The sequence below is a fragment of the Ptiloglossa arizonensis genome, chromosome 1 (genome assembly GCF_051014685.1).
Source record: "Ptiloglossa arizonensis isolate GNS036 chromosome 1, iyPtiAriz1_principal, whole genome shotgun sequence".
In the NCBI taxonomy this organism is placed as follows: Eukaryota; Metazoa; Arthropoda; class Insecta; order Hymenoptera; family Colletidae; genus Ptiloglossa; species Ptiloglossa arizonensis.
Genome location: NC_135048.1, coordinates 1,205,127 through 1,227,639, shown reverse-complemented (window position 1 = coordinate 1,227,639; position 22,513 = coordinate 1,205,127). Strand labels below are relative to the sequence as shown.

General features: G+C 40.9%; 1 protein-coding gene across 1 annotated transcript in view; it reads left to right on the top strand.

Annotated features, from left to right (window-relative positions):
• Kn (EBF transcription factor knot) overlaps window positions 1–22,513 on the top strand; it is a 153,762-nt gene that overhangs the window by 54,069 nt on the left and 77,180 nt on the right. The window lies entirely within an intron of this gene.

Genomic DNA, 22,513 nt, shown 5'->3' with positions numbered 1-22,513 from the left:
TGGAACACTTAAACGACGTCGAGGTTCGTCGATTATATTATTCTATTTTACGCGATTGATAACGAATACGGTTGAACGACCATTGTTATTTATTCGTTATTCTTGAATCGTTACCCCGGAGAAAAGAAATCGCTCTTGTTCGATGTTAAAACTGCAAGTAACAAGAGCGCCCGTCGGACTATTTGTTCGACATTAACGGGCAAATGCATGTACCGTCCAATTTCATAGAAACATTAACGGCCGTGATACCAGTTTACCACCCTTAGTATCATCCTTCGCAACGATCTGCGAAATAAGGGTCCAGATAACTCGTTCTTGTAGGTACCCACCTACGAGATAGCGTCGCATACCGTCACAACTAGAAACCCAGGATATTTAGGCTTGCAAAATACGTTTCCTACGAGGTGTGGCGAGGCTGCAAGGTAGCAGAGCACTCGAATACTCAGGCGTACTTATACCTCCTCCAGCTTCTACATGGTACTGCTTGTCCTTGGAAATACAGACATGCACACACACACACGCTTGCACACACTCTTTCTCACTCTCCTCTCGTGTTCTCGCTCTCACGCAAACACACAACCTGACTAACACTGGAGTAGTAGGGTGAGCCTGATATCTGAATAGTCTATAGAGTGTCCTGAGATAGGAACGGTAGGAAGGAAGAGGTTTCCCGCGGGACACAGGCCGAGATAGTCTTCAGGAGGACATCTTGTGCTCAGGGGTGCTCAACCCCCGGTTTTCAATACAACAGCATCTCGGAGCTTTCATCCCCGTCCAAAGGATATGTGTTACACGTGGAAGACAGGTAAAGCCTACGAGGCTTGCACATAACTATTTTTCCGTGCCCTGCAGTCTTTTCGTTTCCGTACCTCCAGGATTTAAGTACAATGTTTTGCCATAGACGTTATTTATAGTTTTCGAGAAAATGGATATTTTACTCGAAGACAAAATTTCGTTGCAGCTACGATACGCCAACGTTTCTTCCCTGCTGCTAATGTAAACCTGTAAAGAAGAAGCGATCCCATTGGTGCTCTTAAAGCACGACTTGCTCGTACATCGACAATAACGGTTAAACACCACGGTGATTTATAAACATCGTTTTATTCTTTCATCGTTACTCGAAGTTCAAATGAAATTATCGATAGCTGACATTTACCGTAGGCATGTACACGATTTAAAATTTGTTCGTACAATTGTGACGCTAGGTTCATTTGTAAAATCGAAAACAGCCAATGTTCATTTAATTTTACAAGCAACTCTCAATGACTTTTTACTGGCACTTTAGTCGCCCGAGAACACTTTAGAGACCATGTTAGAAAATTCCACGTTTCGGCTCTCGTTGAGGACCCTCTTCAGGAACATAAATGCGAAACTCGTGGCTACTAGTATCCGTGTCGACCTACTAGTAGGATTTCTTAATTTCCCTATCCAACTGTACGAAAGTCTGTTCAATTTTCAACAATCGCGTAATATTCATAGTATTTCGACCAATTCGACCATCGCATTAACTAATTTATTTACTTGGCAATATTACCTATCGTATGCATCGCACTGTACCTATTGAACTGCACGGTGCAACCCTTGTTCTCTTCTCGAGACTAATTGTTAGTGAAAAAAGAAGAAAAATATTATTTAATTCTAATTTTACATTTTACGTCTGCGTTCGTAAAGGGAACGTACTGCGACGCAGTACGAAACGTTGAATTTTGTAAAATTTCCCCTCAATTATTCGTGTACCCACAAAAATACACAATTCGTTCGGTAACGAAAGGAAAGTAGAAGCGTACTTCAATGGGTACCTATTTAATTCGTTAATTCGAGCTCGTACGTACATATGTATGTACCTATGTTTACGTCACCGTTATACCAGTCGTACCATAGGAAATTTACATCGAAGCAAGACTTGCCCGACAAAGCATTAGAAAAATTAATTTCGAAAATGCTGGTTCGGCATATGGCACGCACGCAGTGAAGTAATATCGTATAAACCGTGATATAATGTAAATGCAGCCACGTTGCGGTCGCGTGTCACATCGAGCGCCACCCTAGACTACGTCTCTCAGCTTGGTTTGTGGTAGATCGTGCAGGACGTAAAGTAAATGAACGATTCATAGGATTAGAAGATTGACTTAACATGCAGATTATGTATATCAAGTAGTTACGCTAACAATACTTGGGATAGTTGTTAAAACTAATCTTTGATAAAGTTACGATTCAAACTTCAATTTATACCATCTATTACGAAACAGTGGCAAAGAAATCGTAAACATTTCATTCTTGAAAACTTGTAAATAAGGCGATCGATAATATTTCAAATGATTATCGACAACCACCGTTTCATTAATTACGTTTCAAACCGTATTTCTCGACGTATTAAGAAAGTGATTTTTACGTTGTTGCATACCCGTGGATAAACAAAAGTATTCTCAAATAAATTACACTTTGTATGAATTGTTGTTTAGCGAATCGTAACGGTTTCTAAGGCTACTGCGTTCGAACATTTTTCATCTTTCAGAATTGTCGAAATTAATCTATTTCAAATATTAAATTGTGTGCGATCCATAATAAGAATTGTTAGGCGATCAAATATTTCGTTACGATTAAAGACGTTTAAATGAGGTCATAGAAAATTGGTAAACGTTTTACGCAAAAATATATATTCGTGTTTCTTGTTTTATCGTCCAAAAATACAAACTTTGAGGTTGGTTCCCGACAATTTTTTTACGAAAAGTAATTAAAAATGACAGAGGAACGTCCATGACCGTGAGAGCATATTTTGCACGTAGTAAAAAGAAAGAACCTCTTATTAACGTATTATAAATTATTTACTACTTGTCGTAAGAAATTTTTAACAAAGTGTAGAACGTTCAACACCAAAAATCGAGAATTAGTAGAGATTCTTATTTAAAACGTAAACCTCTTATTCCTGTTACTAAATGAGTGGCAATTTCAATAATTTTTGAACCACGGTACACGTACTTCGGAAGAAATATTTGCAAGATTGCGTTCGAAGCTTTCATTACCATTTTGCGTTTATCTCCCAAGACAACTCTTTGACAAATCGCCGATGAATTTGTTCTTGTACGCGAGTACCCTTATCTTTATCAACCTTGGATCGACATCACTTGCACCATCTATCTTTACCTTCTCGACGGAACAATGATCTTTTAAATACTTTTGCGTGCACTTTCAATCGAGTAGAATGTTCCACCGGTCCGTAGTATTGTACCAGTGTAAAATCTTTGATTAATTTATTAATTAATTTTCCAGCATTCTTTCCTTCAACGGTATTACCGTATTTTATCTTTCCAGGCAGCTTTCAATCGTCTATTCAACTTTTTTCTAGGGTATCTCGAACATTACATTTTCTTTAATAAATCGAAAGACTTTTCCAGATGCGTATTGAGGAGATTTTTAAAAATTACACCGCCCCTATCGTCGATGAATTACAGTTTACAGTTTCGTACGTTTTACAAATTGTTCGGCATTATTTTATACCTATCGTTCGAACACTTTACGCTTTCCCTCGATGTTCCCTCCAAGTGCCAGTGTATTACAAAACAATATGTGGCCTATCCTCAATTTTTTCACTCAAAATGTGTTATTTGTAATCGTTTTATAGTTTTGCGGCCATTAAAATTAGCCTGCGTCCCATATGGGAGCGATATGTGTATATACGTATGTGTTGCTTGTTGGAATATACGCATACGTATATATATATGTACATCGGTGGGCTAATAGATTTTCGGTCTCGAACAAAACCGCAATGCAGAGCGCGAGGGCCTGTTCGAGAGAATGAACGAAGGGTATCAATGCCACTTTGATTGAGACGGCCCCGGTCGATTGTGACATGCTCGCTCAACCGTGCAGAAAGTACAACGCAGCCTCCGTCAATCGTGTTTATCTGACTAAAAAAAAAGAACAAAAAACAAAAGCGAATTCTATGCCTAAGCGTGGCCATTTTTTCACCCTATCGCTTCCTTTACCGAACGCCGAAGGGAACAGTCTAGGAAAGATGTACAAGGACGCCACTGCAATTAGAATTCTTGCTACGAATACACAAGGAGACGAAACTCATTCGTACGAAACGAGTATTATGGAAAGCAAAAGAAACGTTTAGTACATTAAACTTTTTTATCGGAACGAAAATACGATTATTTTAACGTATATGCTAACGAATATAATTTTTGTAAAAGAAAGTAGGTCGTAAATTCATTTTGCGTTATTAACACTTTTTCGCAGAAAATGTATCCTTTCGTTGACACTGTGAATCAATTGCACAGCTGGTTATAATGTTTGCAATTCGTAATAATTTCTAGATAGATTGGCTACGCGATTAATTCTCGACTCGTAATTAAATCTCGAGAGTCGTTAACCTACTCTACCTTTGTTTCATCTTCTTACCGTTTAACGCGCGTCAGGTTCGCCGGTATTTACAATTCTGAATCCGAGTGTCGACACATTTGTTACTTGGAACGATCGCTACAATTGTACAAAATGGTAAGTGCGAGTAATATATATATATATACCTTCCTTGTACAATTAACTTATGTTTCCAACACTTTCCAAGAAACCATCGAGTCGAGCTTAATTCTAGAAAGACTGACACGTGACTATCGCCACAGCAAAAAATTAAAAAATTTTTAAACTCTTCAATTGGAGGGGGTGAAATTATCCCTCGAAGGAAATGCAAACTTTTCTTTCTCGTGAAACATCTCCAGAACGATGAAAGATGCGCAAATAATTATCGAAAAAGAACGAGTAAGAAACAACACGAAAAGCATGAATTTTTCGATGGTTATTTGCTCGTTGTTTTGCACGCATACGTAGATAAAAACAAGATATAACGTTCACCTTTTTAGAGATATTTCACGAGAAAGAAAAGTCTACATTTCTTTCAAAGTACGCTTTCACCACCTCGAACCGTATCATTGTACCAACGAAAAATGGTTTCGCGTTACGGATGAACTACTCTATTTGCGCGCAATGTTTCAAATTGCCTCGAGCCTACTTCTTTATCCATAATTATCTTTAGAAAACGTCCTTCAAATATTTCACGAATAACAGTACTTTTGCGCGTTAGGAAAGAAATAATACCAAAAAAAAAAAAGAAACGGACATTCTAATTTTGTTGCTAAATTTTACTGTTTGAATAATTTCTAATTGTACGAAATAAATTCTGTAAAGCGATATACAAAATTATTCGTACAAAATGAATTGTAATCGAAACGCGTATCTAAGGCCACGTTATGTTTTTATGTCTTTTGTTATTTCATTGCATGTAGCATAGAATTGCATCGCGTTCGAAAAATGACACGTAAGTGCAGCACAAGTTTCCAATTACAATTTTTAATTTTATTCACTGTTATCCTTGCTGTGTGTGACCTAGCGTTATCGTGGCGGAGTAGAATTCCTTTGCGATTTATTAACGACGGTCGTTTTTCCACTAAAGCTGCTTGTAAACGATCAAGTTGTTGTCCACAGACTTTTGCCGTTACAGTCTGATTTCGATTTAAAAGTTCAAAATAAATGATTCCTCTGATATCCCACATACGCGCAACAAAACCAGGTGATAACCATTGTCGTTTGCGTATGGGATTGTTACATAAAACCAACTTTTCATCACCAGTAATGATCCGATTGAGAAATGGACGATTACTTTGCCGATGTACACGTACAAAATTATTTACTACCGATGAAATATTACAAAAATTAAAGAAATAAAATATAGACAAGGTATAAAAGTTCGAAACTAGTTTTTGGTTACTCATAAATTTTACTTGTATCATTTTCTAACAGGTGATGTATCCTTTTGTGAGTTACACGTGACACAGTTTTCTACTATGTACTTTGACGTTCTATAAGCAATCGTCACGAAAGGAATGTTTGCAATAAAAAAACTAAGTTCCTCGGTTCTCTTATAATAACTTTCTCATAAATCTTCACACATTTGGTCATCGTCTACAAATATTCCTTTCCGATAACATCTAAGCAGTCTTTCCTGTAGATTAAAACCATCATTGGACAAAGATTTGTTGTAACCTTCTTGTACAGACACTCGAAGGGCTAAGATTGAAGATTGCAATAATACATAGTTTTAATTAAAGCTTTTTTTAAGTCAGAAATTTTTAAAGACGATTTTATCTTCTGTATTATAAGTTTAAGATCCACATAATTGCCAATCCCTTCCCATACCATTTAATTCTTTTGTGTCGAACGCCAAAGGTTCGCAGTGAAGTACAAACGTTGACAGATTATACGGTACCCATTTTCCAAGTTTCGATAATTTCCCCTGTCGTTGCAAATATCGATGTCTACCCCGTACAACCACTACTACATAATGTTTCAGCTATTCCTTCAGTAGTTAAACGAGGTTCCGATTCGGTTAAAGTCTTTAATGCCTCAACATCGAACACTGTTGATCGACCGAAGCTTGGTTCATCGAAAAGATCAAAATCACCGGTTCAAGGTTTGGAAAACCACCTTTGACGTTTTTTCAAATTCAAAACGAGTTCGTCGTACACTCCACAAATGTTTCTAACAATGTCTGTACGTTCATTTTGAAATGTCTTCTCGAATGAAAAATATCGATCCACCTGCTACGACAGCAAACTGCAGACCGTCGAGAGATCGCTCTTTAAGAGGCACAGAAAGAAGTTTCTACAAACGCATCGCCGGGATGCGATTCAAGTGTTTATTTAAAGTAAGACAAGAGACGACATTACTTACGGTACGGCCTGACAGTTGAGCCAATTGATTGACACATCGCGCGTTGCATCGATCGGTAACATTACGAAGAGACGCGCCGCGAGAATAGTCCTAGAGAAGCCGGTATTACGCCGGACTCGGAAACCAATTAACATGCATAATTAAAATGGCATTGTCGTGGCCGTACAACGCCGGGGGCTCTTCCGTCGACTGACGAATCTCCAGGGACAAACGCCGTCCCATAATTACGAAAATCCTCTCCCCCGTCCACGGCCAGTTCCTCGATTCACCGTGTCCTCACTCTCTGTATCACTCTTTCTCCAATTGCAACCGGTAGGTACGCTGGTAACCCCTCGAAAACACGAAACGGTGGGAACAAAAATCGGACATCGAGGAGTCGAGACCGGGGCCAGTGGTCCGGTAAAGGCCGATCGGGTCATTCGGGCCACTCGTGCCATTCGTGCCGTTCGGGCCATTCGTACCATTCGAACCATTCGGAGCATTCGGGGGATTCGTCGTCGACCCGATTGGTTAACTTTATTTTGCTCGGTGCGCAAACCCTTAATTTCGGGGCATCGATCATAGCCCTCGCATGCCCTCCGCCGGTGCAACCGCGTCCTCTCCGTTCGTTGAAGCCGCGACCCTCGACGCAGCGACGCGACTATCTGCTATACCCTTCGTCAATTTGACGGATTCCATTTCGGTTGGCGCGCGACGACGATCGTTTCGTTTCCAGGACGTATGGCCTCTTCGAGGGGACGACGCGGGAGAATTTTTCACGGGGAAAATGGCAGCCGATTAATACCGCGATGAACGTTACGCCCGCTCGCGGAACGGAGGATTTATACATCTCGGAATCGTTCGGGAAGTCGATAGGTGACCCGAAAATTTGTTACCCCTAACCCGTGCGAGAGTTACGGCGCAGATTCGCGGAGATATCGAAACACCGTGAATGAAAGGAAACCCGAATACGCACGATCACGTTTAACATTTCACGATTTACCAAACAGTCAAAATCACTGCTCTCGACTCCTCTTGCAAAGAAATTTACTTTAGGGAAGATCTATTATAATTAATCGCGAATCAAGGAACTTTAGTTTCTTTCTATAAATCCTTAGTACCGATAAGTATTATATTATAAATCGCACGAATTAGGAAAGTTCTTACGCGCGTAATTATCTTAAGTATACATCAGTTGTATCGATATTGTAACAAGTAAATAACGTATCGCGAGTTTATTGTCATTTATTCGTAACTACTCGTGCAACCTGTCACGAAGAGGTTACTCATGTTGAATTAGTAAATTCTCGAAGATATTGCCAGTCCGTTCTTATCTCATAGCGATTAATGCCTTTTGTATTATATAGGTTAGTCACGTCGAAGTTACATAATCCGTAAAATCGCAATTGCTCCACTGCAAATCTTCCGCGTGCAGTCACCTTGTACTATACTAGGAGTAGTACATTTCCCCAAACGAGAAAAAAATATTATGACTTTTTCTATTCTATAGGTACAATCAATTTCATAAGTTCTTCTTTTTCATCGATCATCGATTTTCCTGAGACACGTACGAGGAACGTCTTAATATACTTAAATCTATCGGTAGTTCTAGCGTTGGTCGTTAGCCTTCTCACCCTGTGCAAAACGTATTCTAGATGAATACGTTTTACGAAAACTACGAAATATAACGCACATGATCGCACATCTATATTTGAATTTTTTTACACAAATCTTTCCATGTTCAAAATCCAGATTTATTATTTATAATTACGCGACAAGTGTTAATATTAGTCTCAACGTTAATTTCATATTGTCTATACGTATTTCTAGAATTCTTTTTCCTGTATCTATAAGCTCTGCCTTCTGCGACAACAGTAAGAATATCGTTACATCTTTATATTTTCTTCTGTACACTAATGGGTCTTTACCAGTATAATTAATTAAATAATTAAATAGATAAATTCTGTTGTGAATGCACGTAGACGTACCGTAACTTGATAACATCAAATTGAACAATGCTTTAAAGGAATAAATGTTTACGCAAGATATTATATATAACATTGCATTATTCTCTGCTGCGGGCGGATGGTTTGCGTGACTTTCTTTTTCATTGTACGATGACTGATCTACTCTAGAGCGTTCCTCGGTCTTCCTTAAGTTGATGTTAATATTTTAAAACACGATCCAGCGTAAAGACAAAAGTATCTCTATCTAAAGATATAAGAGCGTAAAATCGTTTCAAAATCTTAGTATATTAAGTCGTAATGTACTAAGTCGATTGTATATCAAGCTGTAACTGCGAGAAAAGAATAATTTTATACTACGACTTTCTGTTATAATTTCAAAAGTGTGTTCCTCCGCGATGCAGCGGTGATTGTTTGAATGTATAAAATTACATGCGTGAATGTTTAATGTCACAATCGTTGTTGAATTATAGAAAGTGTCGTGAGAAGCAGAACTCCGAAATATCTCTCTCATTTAACGTTATATAGAAATACTTTTTGAGACAAAGTATTTTCCTATTTAAAGAGCAATGTAATATACAATGATTAGAAAACGAACATTTTTAAACTCGTTTCTTTTTTTTTTTACACGATTTCTAGGTCATCGTTGTGTATTTTTTCTTAAGAAAATCATATATTTTTGATTTTAACACAATGTCGCTAACACTGATGCAAATTCATAAACCTAGCGTCCTATGGTCTCGAGTTGACCTTGGACTAAGAAATTTAGATTTAATTAATGGAAGTATTAACGTGTGAAATTACCTTATTTGAATCAAATTAAACATTCAAAGTGGTGACACTCGACATCGAACGTGCCTGTAATCTCCCTGTGCGTGAAATATTCGCGCAAGATGTAATTAAAAAGATGTAATGCCGGAAGAAAAAATCGAGTAGAGTAAAATCGGATAAACGTACGGGACAACCATAGTACTGAAATCACATCACTTGGCAAATATCTAAAGAAATGTTTTTTTATAGATCCGACAAGTTATCTTGTAACAGAGTTACATATCTCGTTGCGCTTAATGTACCAGGAACGAAACGCGATTCGGTTATTTTATTATCGAAAATTCCGTACAAAATATAGAATACTCCAAGGCCTTTGTTCATTGATTTCTCGTAACCATCGAGAGCTATTGTCACTCTGATAATGCACGTCTTTAAAGTTTATTTGACCACGATTTGCAAAGGCAACTGTATCGATAAATAATCAATACTTTACCAAAAAATGTTCTATCGTTTACAAGTTGCTTCAGATTCGATTTTAAACGAAAATTTTCAGAATATTCTCGTAAAGATCTTGATAAAATGACATACGATACGAGTCAAGTGTATGGCGCTGTTGGCGTCACCGACTCTTCATTTTCACAGGTTTTTTACACTCGAAATCATCGGTTTCGCGAATTTCTTTAATTAAATTTGAATAAACGGTGAAAAACGAACATCTACGATCAGAGAATCGATTTCTGTACAATCGAGCGACTCGTTTAACGCATGGTTAAACGTCTTGATAATTCGATAGCTGTAACAGATGTATGTAGGTACGTAACATAGTCTATTGACAATCACGTTCGTGTACATTTAAAGATAACATTTTACCAAAGATAGTACACGTGTCGTATGTCAACAAATAATTTAGGAAACCATCTGGGTTTAGTTAAGGTTAATACTTCCGTTAATTGAATCTAGATTGCTCAGTACAAGGTCACTTTAAGGTCATAGAACGCTAGGTCCATGAATTCGTGTTAACGTCAGCTACAACGAGCCTGCCATAATCGAAAAAAGAAAAACACCGATAACCTTGAAATTGAATAGGAAAATAATATGGAACAAATTTTTTTTCTAGCGCTGTATCTATTACTTTTAATAGCGAAACTTTGTCCAAAGAAGTTTTTCGATCCAACGATAAATAACGAAAATATTTTGCGCAATAGCACTTTCCGCTCGAGAGGTGGCCCGGTGATAGTCGAACAGAACAATCTGAATTATACGTTAAGTGAACTATACTCTATAATTTTAATTACAGAATTTTAGTCTAAAGCACCGATACTTTGATTTTTATCCCCAATTCGTTCCGAAAGTAAAACAAACGAAATGACAAACCCGTGCGAGATATATTTTCGCGATCAGCAGAAAAAGAACATTTCAACGATATCGTATCGCCTAATGAGTACACTTTATCATATTTCCACGGATGATTTAAAAGTAACGGAAAGCAAAGTGATTTAAAGTCGCGCAATATTTTCCAAAGTACCGTAGAATTCTTTCTAAAATAATTACCATAAATTCTTACTCTCTGACCTTCTTACCCGTGCAATCGTGATATTTAAAGTAGCTTCGCGTATTGTAGTTTTGTTCGCGATATACTCTGTAGATTGCTAATATAGGCTCTGTGCGCGTAAACGATAATTAAATTTTAAAACGAGCGAGCCGCTTCGTTTACTCGGTTTCAAAAATGTAAAAAGGAATTATAAGAAACACGTTGTACGAAAGACGCTGCAATAAACCACCGATTGAATGTACGAACAAATTTTAGCGGGGATCTCCCTGGTCGATGTTGATATTGTGGTTTTCAATGGCACGTCTATCATCCGCATAAATACCGGCTCGGGAGATTCCCTTCGTCGAGTCCAAACGCGTAACAATCAACGGTTACCTTAATTGATTGCGATTGGTGAAGGATGCTCGGGCGATTTGGTCGACGTCACAATGACACACGGATTGTCAATCAGTCGCGCTTGTGGCGTTAATGCATGCAAATTTGGGCGAATCGCGCTACGTTGTCTCGTACCCTTGCTGCGAATCTCCATCAGTATGGATTCGATATCAAGGGCGGTCAGAGTATTTCTGGTTCGCTATTATTGCAGAACGTTGGGAATTCTTTTGACGTTCGAAACGATTCGCAAATTTACCGCGCGAGTGTTTGCGGTTTAAATATTGCAAACGCGGGCAAATATTTATCGTTGTTGTTTCCGTTGAAAAGAAAAAAGGAAGGAATACTTTCGACGTTTCGAGCTCCGCGCGTTACTTCTACCCCATTTTTCGAACAGACCATTTTCGCGTTTATAAACGTTGTTGTTTCCGGTTCGACTGTTATCGGAGATTCAAATATGGCGCGTATCATTGTCCGTAGAGTCGCGCTTCTTTTCAACATTTACCGGCACGCAAACGAAAAGGGATCTAAGAAAATATTCGAAATTAAATATTCGTTAAATCTCACGAAAGACGAAGGAAACGTTACAAATCGAACCTCGTGAAAACCCCGGAAACGTTTCAGCGTTTTGTTAAAAGCTAATACGGTGGAAGTATGTACGTACAATCAGCGAGACGCGTGTTAAACCGCATTGTATCGATGTCGTTTCACCTAACAAGCGAGCACTGCGTGTGTTGCGCACACATGGATGAAAATGATGGAAACTATCAACCAAGATAGGGACGATAATGACGGGTTTCGAACGCCTACTCGTAGATGACACACATCGATAAGGAAAACTTATTAAGCGAACGACGTACGCGATGCATACCGAAATGGGCTTGCCATTCATTGGTCGAATCAAACGATCCAGTGGGAAATCTCTTTCACCCACTGTCCTTACCTGGTAACGCCCATTGCTTTTTTCAACTTGTACCTGTGTCATTGGTTGCGCTAATTAAGACGCGATTAAGTACACGCGCTTCTATTAGTAGATTTGTTTCGCGAGCTCGTTCACGGAGCGGAGACGAACATTGTGAAAAGTAGTCGGAAGGCGAGGCGATGGGGAAAAAAAAAGAGACAAGTTCCAAGGAATTCTATGCACCTAAAAAAGCAAATGTAATTGCCTACGGCGATCAAAGGAAAGAATATTAATTTATCGGATAATTTGAAACGAGTGAAACGGAGGTTATGTATTTAATCAATCGAATAGTTACAATGGCTACAAAAAAGTATTCGTACGCTATATTGCTCGGAAATTCTTCTTACTCTTCTTACGCGTATAGAGCGTAATAATAGGTACGTATATCGAGAAACTTCTTTAAGAAGCTGCAATCGAATCTCGAAGGTTTAAATATTTTTTTTCATTTTTTCAATGCAAGTTTCCTCGAAACTATTTTGCAACAGAATGATGGAGCGTTAAGAGCCGAACGTTTTTCGTACGAAAAGTTTTACTCTACTTTGCACCACTGCGAAGTTGTATTCGGAAAATCGAAAAGGAAGCGGTACCGTAAAGGTTGATTTCAGCCGATTTCGGATAAATATAAACACAATGCAACAAAATTTTCTCGCAAAATATGTTTCGTTTTTAGCGCTCTATCGTTCAACTATGAAAAAAATCCGCCAAGAAAATTGTATCAAAGTACGAAGAAATATTGAATTTTTTGGTCTTGATCGCATCCTCTCGAGAACATTTTGTATCGACGAAGAAATTATGTCGTACGCGGCTCAGTATGCTTTTCACGTGCCCAAACTTTCATTAAAATCGAATACTTTTTCGATCCACTGTACGTACGTTTATTCTGGAAATTCTGAGCGATGAATAATCATTTCTCCGATAACTCATCGACGACCAACGGCGAATCAAAGAATCGAATGTTCGCTATTTTCGAAATAATACTCGTAAACGTTTAACGGTAAGAAGAAAGCGACGATCGAATTTAATAAAACCGAGTTGAAAATTGTCCAGCGATATCTAAAGTAATCCGAGGATCCGACTCTCTCGATATGCAGCCGGCGAAAGCCAACGAACAAATCGAATTACATCGATCGGTGTTTTTCAGCTCGAGCGGTTCTCGAAGCACTATTTCCTGACGCGTCTATTAGGAAAATCAAAACATACTCAGTGGTAGTACACGTTTCGGTACTAGAAGCATATGGGACCCCGTTGCTGGGGTATCACACCCTCCTTTCTGGATATACCCCTAAAATAAATGGACGAGAGTGCGCGTGCACGCTCCTCTACGGAAACAAGAACGGCCGATCGCTCGAGCGGGAAATCGCCGTATAAATAACCCTGTATTTGCGCGGCTAATTATTTTTTCGCTTCGTTCGATAGTCGGAAAATTGAAATCGATAAACACGATCGAATTTATAACGGGTGGACCAACGAAACGAACGGATTCTAATAATACGCGAGGAAGGATACTATAGTACCGCGTGGTCGTGGTTTGTTCGAACCGAGGAGAATTTTCGAGAGGAAAAAGTATCGGGGACGATTATTAAAATCGATGATATCGAGAAACCCGTGGCAATCCGGCGGTAAATGCTTTTTGTCGGCCGAATCGATCGAGGTTAAATCAAAGATTTCCGTGGTTCGCTTTCGGTTCTATCGCTATTTGATACCTGGTCCTCTTCTTCGATGCGAAATTTAGAAATTCTGAGAGGTTTTCGTAGCGATCGTTAGGGGACAAAAGATACTTCGGGGCCAAAAATGGCTCGGTTCCCTCGTAAATTCGTCCAATTAGCCGAATCACCAAAAAATTTACGGAATATACCTACTCGATGTCGGCAGATATGCGGGGGTCCTTTCGACGAGTCGGAAGAGGAGAAAGACGCCTAAAACACTCGCTTCACTTGCGAAATACGACTGGAATCTATATTGGATATTATCGATATCTCGATCTATTCAGCCTGCTAATGGAAAACTTATGCTAAGTTAACCCCCGACGATCCATTATGTATCAGCGGAATCGGTTCTGGAATTGCTCGAGCAAACCATTTGGTACGTTTTTTGGCACGACTCTGACAGAAACAAACATTTGCACCCTATACTTTTCAAGGGTGACGATAACTTTCTTCCTAGTTTGCAACTGTGTAGCGCGTCCGCATCGTCGTTAATCATCGATGGATCGACCGGTCCCGAGTATCGAGAGAAGATCCCGTTCCTTCCAAAATTCAACGTTTCTTTTCGATATAATCGATACAGTCGTCGATAAAATTGGACAGTCGATTGTCCACGAGCAGACAAATTGTCGAAAAACTGTTTTTACACCGTCGTTTTTAACGAATTTCGGATATAAAAGATTGTAAAAAGTTTCAAACTTGGCTTCCAATGGATCGTCCCTGCCTAACTTGCGACGAAACTTCTTCCTACCGGATTATTCTCCTCCGTTAGGTTTGCGGCGTTCGATTTCGAACGATGGTTTTAAACACTGTCGAAAATCGGAAACGACGATGTTGGGTCACATTCTTTTGCACAACTAACAACGTTTGTCACTTAACGCGTTCGTTTTAATATCATCGCCCGTGTTCGATAAAAAATTAGTAGCAAAAAATGAAAGCGGGACAGAAATCGTAATACGATCGAAAAACTGACGCGTCGATCGTCTATAAGATTTCTACAACGTGAGAATTAATGAAGTACGAGATGAATGCTTGCTATCCAAAGTACGAAGGTACTTGAAAAATTTGCAAGGCGTTCCAGGAGTTAATATTTCAAGGAATAATGTACGGAATCCGTGTACCCATAAATAATAGGTACAACGAGGAAGAATCGCTATCGTAGGTACACCGATCGGATACACGCGTACTCGAGGAGTTTCCGAAATCTATTTTATTCCAAATTTTCGTTTCTTTCACTTGGAATCGTCTCTTACTTGGTTACGTTACGGCAACCGGCCACCGTGTACATCCAAAGAACAATATAACGACAACGAGCAGAGTCGTCCGATTCCGGCTACGCTTAGTCGAAGCGAGAAAATCGCATTGTTCCAGCGAGAAAACTCACGAGATTTGAAAAGTCCTTGCTCAAGTGGACGCTGATTGTCCCACGGTCTGTACGAAAAGTGGCGAGCATATCCGGCTCTGTGACTACAGAAGGGCCTATATAGACAGATACCAAAACGTACCCAGGAGCGTCGTAGAGCCACGGAATCTTAGTCGTACTCGAGACTTCGGCTCGATTCCCTTACGGTTATTCTACCTACCGAGAATTACCCCGATACGGTATCCTTATTTTCGAAGAATATCTTAACAGCTTCCCACACAGTGCTTGTTTCTTATTCCGTTCCTACTTCGTCGAGGCAAAGGGTAGAAAGAGGGAACTCCTTCTTCAACCACCCTCTTTCTACGGTCTGAGCTACCTCTCCTCGTCCACCTTTTCGGCCCGTCTCTCTCGCTCTCCAAGAGAAGAAACCAATAGGGAGAACCGATCAGCTTAATGCATATTGATGCGCGCCGGGCTAAGTGAGTGAAAAATCGCCATCGATCTACCTTCCTGGAAGGTGGAGGCATTCTCTTTTTCGTGCCGTCACTTGCCAGTTTTCTTCCATCGTCATTGCCAAAGCCGAAGGCATTTCGAGATTTCCTTCCTGACCCTTATCGAGCGAACTCGTAACTCCGAGTTTGCAACATTTTATCGTTAAATTGTTTCTAGCCGCTACCATATGCCGCGTTAATTTCGCTTACCGCGTCTCGAGCGAATCGCTGTAAACGGGAAATCGTTTCGAGACGAGAAAACGTCGATTTTGATCCGTTGGAAACAATCCTAGGACAACTATATCGCGCGAGTAACGCAATTTTCGAGTTTCGGTTTATACTTGGAACGGCTCTAAAGAGCATTCGTACATTTTAAGGAAATTCTTACCCGTGAGATTGATTTTAATGAAAGTTTGCGGGCACGAAGAGACCAATCCTGCATATATAGAGATATTTTTTCTCCACGGGAAATTTCTTCAAGAAGGTCGAATCGAGTCTCGAAGATTTTAACGTTTTTTTTTTATTTTTTTAATGCAACTTTTCTCGAGACCTTTTTGCAACGGAACGATACAACACTGAGAGCTGAACATTTTTCATATGAAAAGTTTTGCTCCATTTCGCACTGTCGCGAAGTTGTATTTGAAAAATCGAAGAGAAAGTGGCACCGTAAAGGTTGATTTCGGACAAATATGAACATACAGTGCAACAGAAATTTTCTAATAAAAGAAATGTCTAGTTATCATTCTTCTATCGTTGAAAACAGATTGTATCAAAAGAATGAAGAAATGTTGAATTTTCGAGTCTCGATTTTGTTCTCTCGAGAACATTCTTTATCGAGAAACAAATTATGTCACGTGCAGCCCAGTGTGCTTTACGTGCGCACGAACTTTCATTAAAATCAAACTTGTCGGTTCGAGAAATTTCCTTATAATATACACCGTACGAATACTTTTTCGATCCACTGTACTTCGTAAGTAGAGGTACGTACCGAGCGATTCGAGCTCTTAAGATAAAAACGTTCCGAGCGGAAAGTCACTCGCGTTAAAAATCCTACGAGAAATTGTTTAAAAGTGCTGGACAGTTCGATCGAGCGCGAGCTTGCAAACATTTCTAAAACGAATCTCGTTCGCGATCGAAAAGGTACCGTTGCCAAGGTACGGTTCGATCGACGTGCATATTTCCTACGAATACTTAAACGAATCGAAAATGGTCGTCGCTAAAGATTCTCGTGACAAATCACCGCCGCAACTTATCGAGGGTCTCTTTATCGGTAGGTGAAATCATTCGGAAAAACATGGACAGCAGCGCGGTGCTGTAGGATCATTTTCAACGTTCGAGCGCACACAGACGTCACGATGGGACTCTTGACATTTTGTAGCGTTATACGGTGCCGTTGTCGTTGTTTCTGGCATGCTCGTTGGGGTCTTGGCCCGCGGAACAGATGCCAACCGTCACGGCTCGCCGATGGCTGGAAGGGTGCCTCTAGATTGAGTCCTCTACGCTGCCTCCCTCTCCGTCCTCTTCTCGCTATGTACGAAATCGATCTTCCGTTCTGCTTCGTTCCATCTTCTATTATTTCTACCGAGATTCGACGATACGGTTGCTCGGAAATTCGGCCAACTATCTCTTCGACGAACGTTCGATGCTAAGGCGAAATTTTTCGAACTCGTAACGCTCCAACGAGGATTCTAATCCTCGCGAATATCTCGCGGAACTCGACGCAGAAATTTCGAAAGGCGATTTCGTTTTGCATATTTCTCGACGATCGAAGTCGACGAGCGTTGCCCTAATAATTCCGTGAAAACCGAGAAATTGTTCGGTAAGGTTCGTCTAGGTACTTCGTTTTCCCGATATTTTCACGCTGGAATCGACGCTGATATTCACAAGGCTACTTCCTCGTAAAGTTCGGTCTGTAATATACAGGTATTATATTGTACAATTTATTGTAATATATAGGTATTTCTCGTATCCGGTAACATAATGCGTTGCTTGGCGCGGTACGAAATAATAGTTACTCCAGAGCAAACAAGCGATACCTTCCGATATCGCTTCACTTCGCGTCGAGGGAAATTAATCTCGAGTGAATGGTAAAAATAAATCGGTCGAGTTAAAATACGAGTAACTTTAATTTAAACGTTGAAACAACCGAGGTTGGAATGTTACAAGATTGACAGATCGACTCGATGCTACGGTGGTTGTTGATAGAGTCGAATCTTGGTTGAGTTTCTTACGCTTTATACAGTATTTTGGTTACCATCGATCAGCGATTCGCGTTTTTCTCCAAGGAAAAATGCCCGAATCCTAGATCTTTTCCAAGATTGCCGCGAACGTCGGTGAATCGCGTGGATGATCGATGTGACTCTTTTTACCTGCCGATCATTCCGGTCACGTGTTTTCTTACCGTATTCGTTTGACGATTCTTGAAATTTCGCTAAATAGCACTGTTGAAGCTATTAAGGTAAATTGGCCCTTTTTTCTCGAACGTTTCGGTGTTACTATGGACTTTGTACCGTTACCAACGAACTGATCCCACAGTACGTACAATCCCACAACCTAAATGATAGGTTGCTCGATTAGTTTTGTCGTTCGACAAGTAATTGAGCTATCAGGTTCGTCGTTTTATTCTTCTAAAAACGGTACTCCTGTTCGATGAACATGTGTGAAATTTGGTGTAGATCTGTCGACTCGTTCGTACATTTACAGTTGTTCAAAGTTCAAGTGTCACGGTATTCTTTTACAATGGAAACAATGACAAAACTTATCGAACAACCTAGTACCATACAAGAAATACATCCGAAGTATTGCACAAAGTCTTTTCGCAACCTTGCACAGATTCCGGCCGCCGGCGTATCGGTGAAATCGGTTAACGCGATCTAAAAGGAAACGGTACCTAAAATTCTTAATATTCGAACGAAAGGTATCGACTATCATCGAGACGGTAAATAAAAAGGCACGACACGCTCGCGAATAGAACGCGATTTCAAAGGAGGAGCGCACGAGCGCAACGAAGGACTCGCTCGCTTATCTCGATAAAGAAAACGAGCCAACAGATCACAAGGGAGCATCCGTACACAAGGGGTAATAGAATGACAACGGGAGCGGGTAAGGGGTAGGTGGTGCATTATTTTGGGGCTTCGAAAACGGTGGCGCCCATCGGCCTTATGTCAAACCCCTCGCACAATGGACAACGTGAATTTCGAGTGGTCGGTGTGCACGCGTATGTGTATTTTCTTTGTTGCTCGCACGCGCGAGCCAAACGGAGAGAGAACGAGAGAGAGAGGGAGCTGGAAAGTGGGTTCCGCTCAAAACAGGTGGTTACCAACGAGGAGAAGAGCCTGCAGGGAACCCGCTGCGCCACGCCACGCCACGCCACGCCACGCCACGCCATGCCACGCCACGCCACGCCACGCCGCGCCACGTTGGTAGGGAGCCACTTGAAGAGTCGCGTGGCCAACTCAATTACTTTCTAGAGCCTCTAAACACCGAGCACGCGCTAATGCCTTCGAGTGCTTCGAACCCGTGCGTAACACGACGAGACAACCGTGTCGTCTTGTCGTCGAAATTCATCTTTTCGTTCGCGACAAAGGATTTTACCGAAGCGTCCGCAAGATCGATCGACGGTGATTCTGCGTTCGATGCACAGCCTGTCGAGCACCGAACGAATCGTTCATTGTGTATCGATTTATCTCGCTCGGTGCACGGAAGCCGCACGATCAAAATATTTACAAACGACGATGTCTCGCCAAGAGAAACTAACGGCCGTTTCTCGGCGAAACTCGGGAATTCGATTTTGCGTTTTCGTTAAATACGTTAAACGAGATTTTACAAAATTTCATTCGCGACGCAAATATTTAATGGAATCGACACGCGCGAATGTATAAAATAAACAAAATATATCAAACAAAGTAAAATAAAGAAATTAAAAATGTACATATATTGTGTACAAATTTATATTTCAAAGAAAATATCGCATTCGAATACATTTGAGGTGATTTTGGACAATTGGGACTATACGTTTTAATATTTTCAACCATGAATCCTGGCGTTCCAGCAACACAGGATACAAATCGTTCCGATGGACGTGCTCTGCAGATTTTTACGAATCTCTAATCGGGCCCCGCGAGAAACTCGAGGATCCGTGTTGGTCGAGGAACGCGTGAAATCGAAGATGGCCGATTTTCCGAACAAATTGTACCCGGAGTACCGTTCTAAATTAGAAGGGACGTGCGGTTTCCGGGAACCTCGTCATCGATCAGTACACTACCTAGGCGCGACCACCGAAAGTGGACGGAGAACGAGCAACCGCAAAGTGCTTCGATTTCGACTTCCACGGAAATCGAGGTTTCCTCGAAGCAACGGAATCTTTTTTCCCCAGCGAGCAAGTCGCGAATCTGCCAATTACCACCGACTCTGGACGAAAAAATGGAAAAGTATGAAATCGGAGAGGTATCGGAACACTCGGATCGACATCTCGGAATTCGTCTCGGTTTATCGGTAGCACGCAGAAGTAACACGCACACCGGTGACCACCGGCACGAACACAGGCTCGTTAAGCCGTCGAGAGGACAGCACAAAATAAGAGCCGAATAGCTCGCATAGCTTGGCGCCTCCTGGACGTCCATCGGCTCCAGGGAACTGCCAAGGCACCCTTCTCTTTCTTTGGCACCCCATGGACCTCCCCCCCCGTTCCTCCCCTCCCCTCCCCTCGCCTCCCCGTCCCTCCCACCCTTCGATTCGTCCTTCGTCATCGGGCGACGTATATCGTTCTTCGTCTCCGCAGAAGGGTTTCGCCGTACCGAGAACTAAAAGGCAGGTTTAGGAAAAACGGGAAGTCTTTGCGCGCCTGTCAATCAGCCGTCCACGGTTTTGCGGCCATCCGGTTAATGATGATCCACTGCTCTATCTCGTCAAGATCGTGCGCCTGCCAGCTACGCGTAGCCTGCCCACCCGAACACGTCCCGATGAAAATAGTAAGCGCGATTGTCGCTCCGGTATCCGTGGGTTCGTAGCTCTGGAATCTTCCGAGCGACCTCGAAAGCTTTTTTTTGGACGGTATCGTTGCTCGTCGATCCGTCACGTACCAAAGCTCACCGACTCGACGTATTTTTATTCCGATCACGATGTCGACAAATTTATCCTTCAAATTCTTGGAACTTGCACGTGTCTCTGTTATGGCAATGACATCGATAAACATACGAGTTACGGAGAAACGGAACACGCGCGCGAAACTTTTCTCGATGGAAAAATATTAATAACGACGGGGACCGAAATTGCAAATTGTCGCGAACAAGGCGAATTCGAGTACCGCGAATAAATTCTTCGGATTGAAATCGTTTCCCTCCGAGTCGCGCAAAAATTTCGCAAATCCGACCGTTCGAACTCGGATTATTATTTTTAATTAAAATTCCATCGCGTCGCGCAAGGAACAAAGGACATAAAAATATTCTTTCCTTTCGAAAGTCGCAATTTTTCTTATCAATTTTTACCGTTTCTCGTGGTCAAATCTTATCGTACAAAGTATACGGTACGAGCCGATGATCCTGCAGGGACAGCCACTCGATGCTTTGTTCGAATATTTATTTTATTCGCAAAGATACGAGTAACGGAGAAACAATCTCTGTCGAAGAATACGAAATGAAATTTCAAATTTTTTACGCAATGGGGAAGTAAGACGATCGTCGCGACGGTTGTCGTTTCGAAGTTGGCGGGTCGTCGTTGACCCACCGTAACCAGGATCTTTCCGATACGAGCGAGCAACGCTCCTTTAGGAGCGTATTCTCGTCGTAAGATTGAAAACCGTTCGAACGAACGTTACGTTATCGATTTAGAATCACTTTTTCTTTACGATAAAGAGAAAAGAGTTCTCGATAACGTTCCTTGGAAACTACTTCTTCCGACGGCAATTAACTCCTCGCCTTGCCGTTAAAATTTCGATAACGCGTGTCATAATCAACAGCAAGGTCGGGCACAACTGTCACTGTACTCGTGAACGTTACATTTTCTTTTCGAAGACATTTAAGAATTCTTTTTCAATATTTTCAAGGAAAGTATATTCGAACGTACGAATGTGCCCAAGACTTACCCGTGGTTCTTACGTTTGGCCCGATTTTTTTTACCACGAGTCTCGCACGATATTTTAAGCGAAAGGGTTAATACGTCGCGTGCAGCGAATCGTCGAAAGAACCAGTGGACGAACGAAAATTAACGTCGACACCTCAGCAATCGGAGAATCTCCTCGCTCGTTTACTCGCTTACTCGAAATAAAAGTTTATCGAAGAACGTGTTGTAAAGATTTAATTTAATCAATAATTACATCTTCGTTTATACAATGTATAATTTACTTGTTTCTCTTTACGTATACATTTGTGATAAAGGGCTTCGGTTCGTTCGCAAATAAATAAATAAATAAATAATAACAATAATAACGATAATAATAATAATAATAAGATTGAAAAAATATCGTCCTCCGGCGCGCGTACGAATTGTTGTAAATGGCTCGCACCGATACACCGGCTCCGTCATCTTTTTGCAAGAAGGCAGCTGGGACAAATTTTTCGTAGGCGTTCGCGTTACCGAAAGGGACGATCAATGCGTCAAGATTTATGCGATTGATTCGAACGGAGCAGAG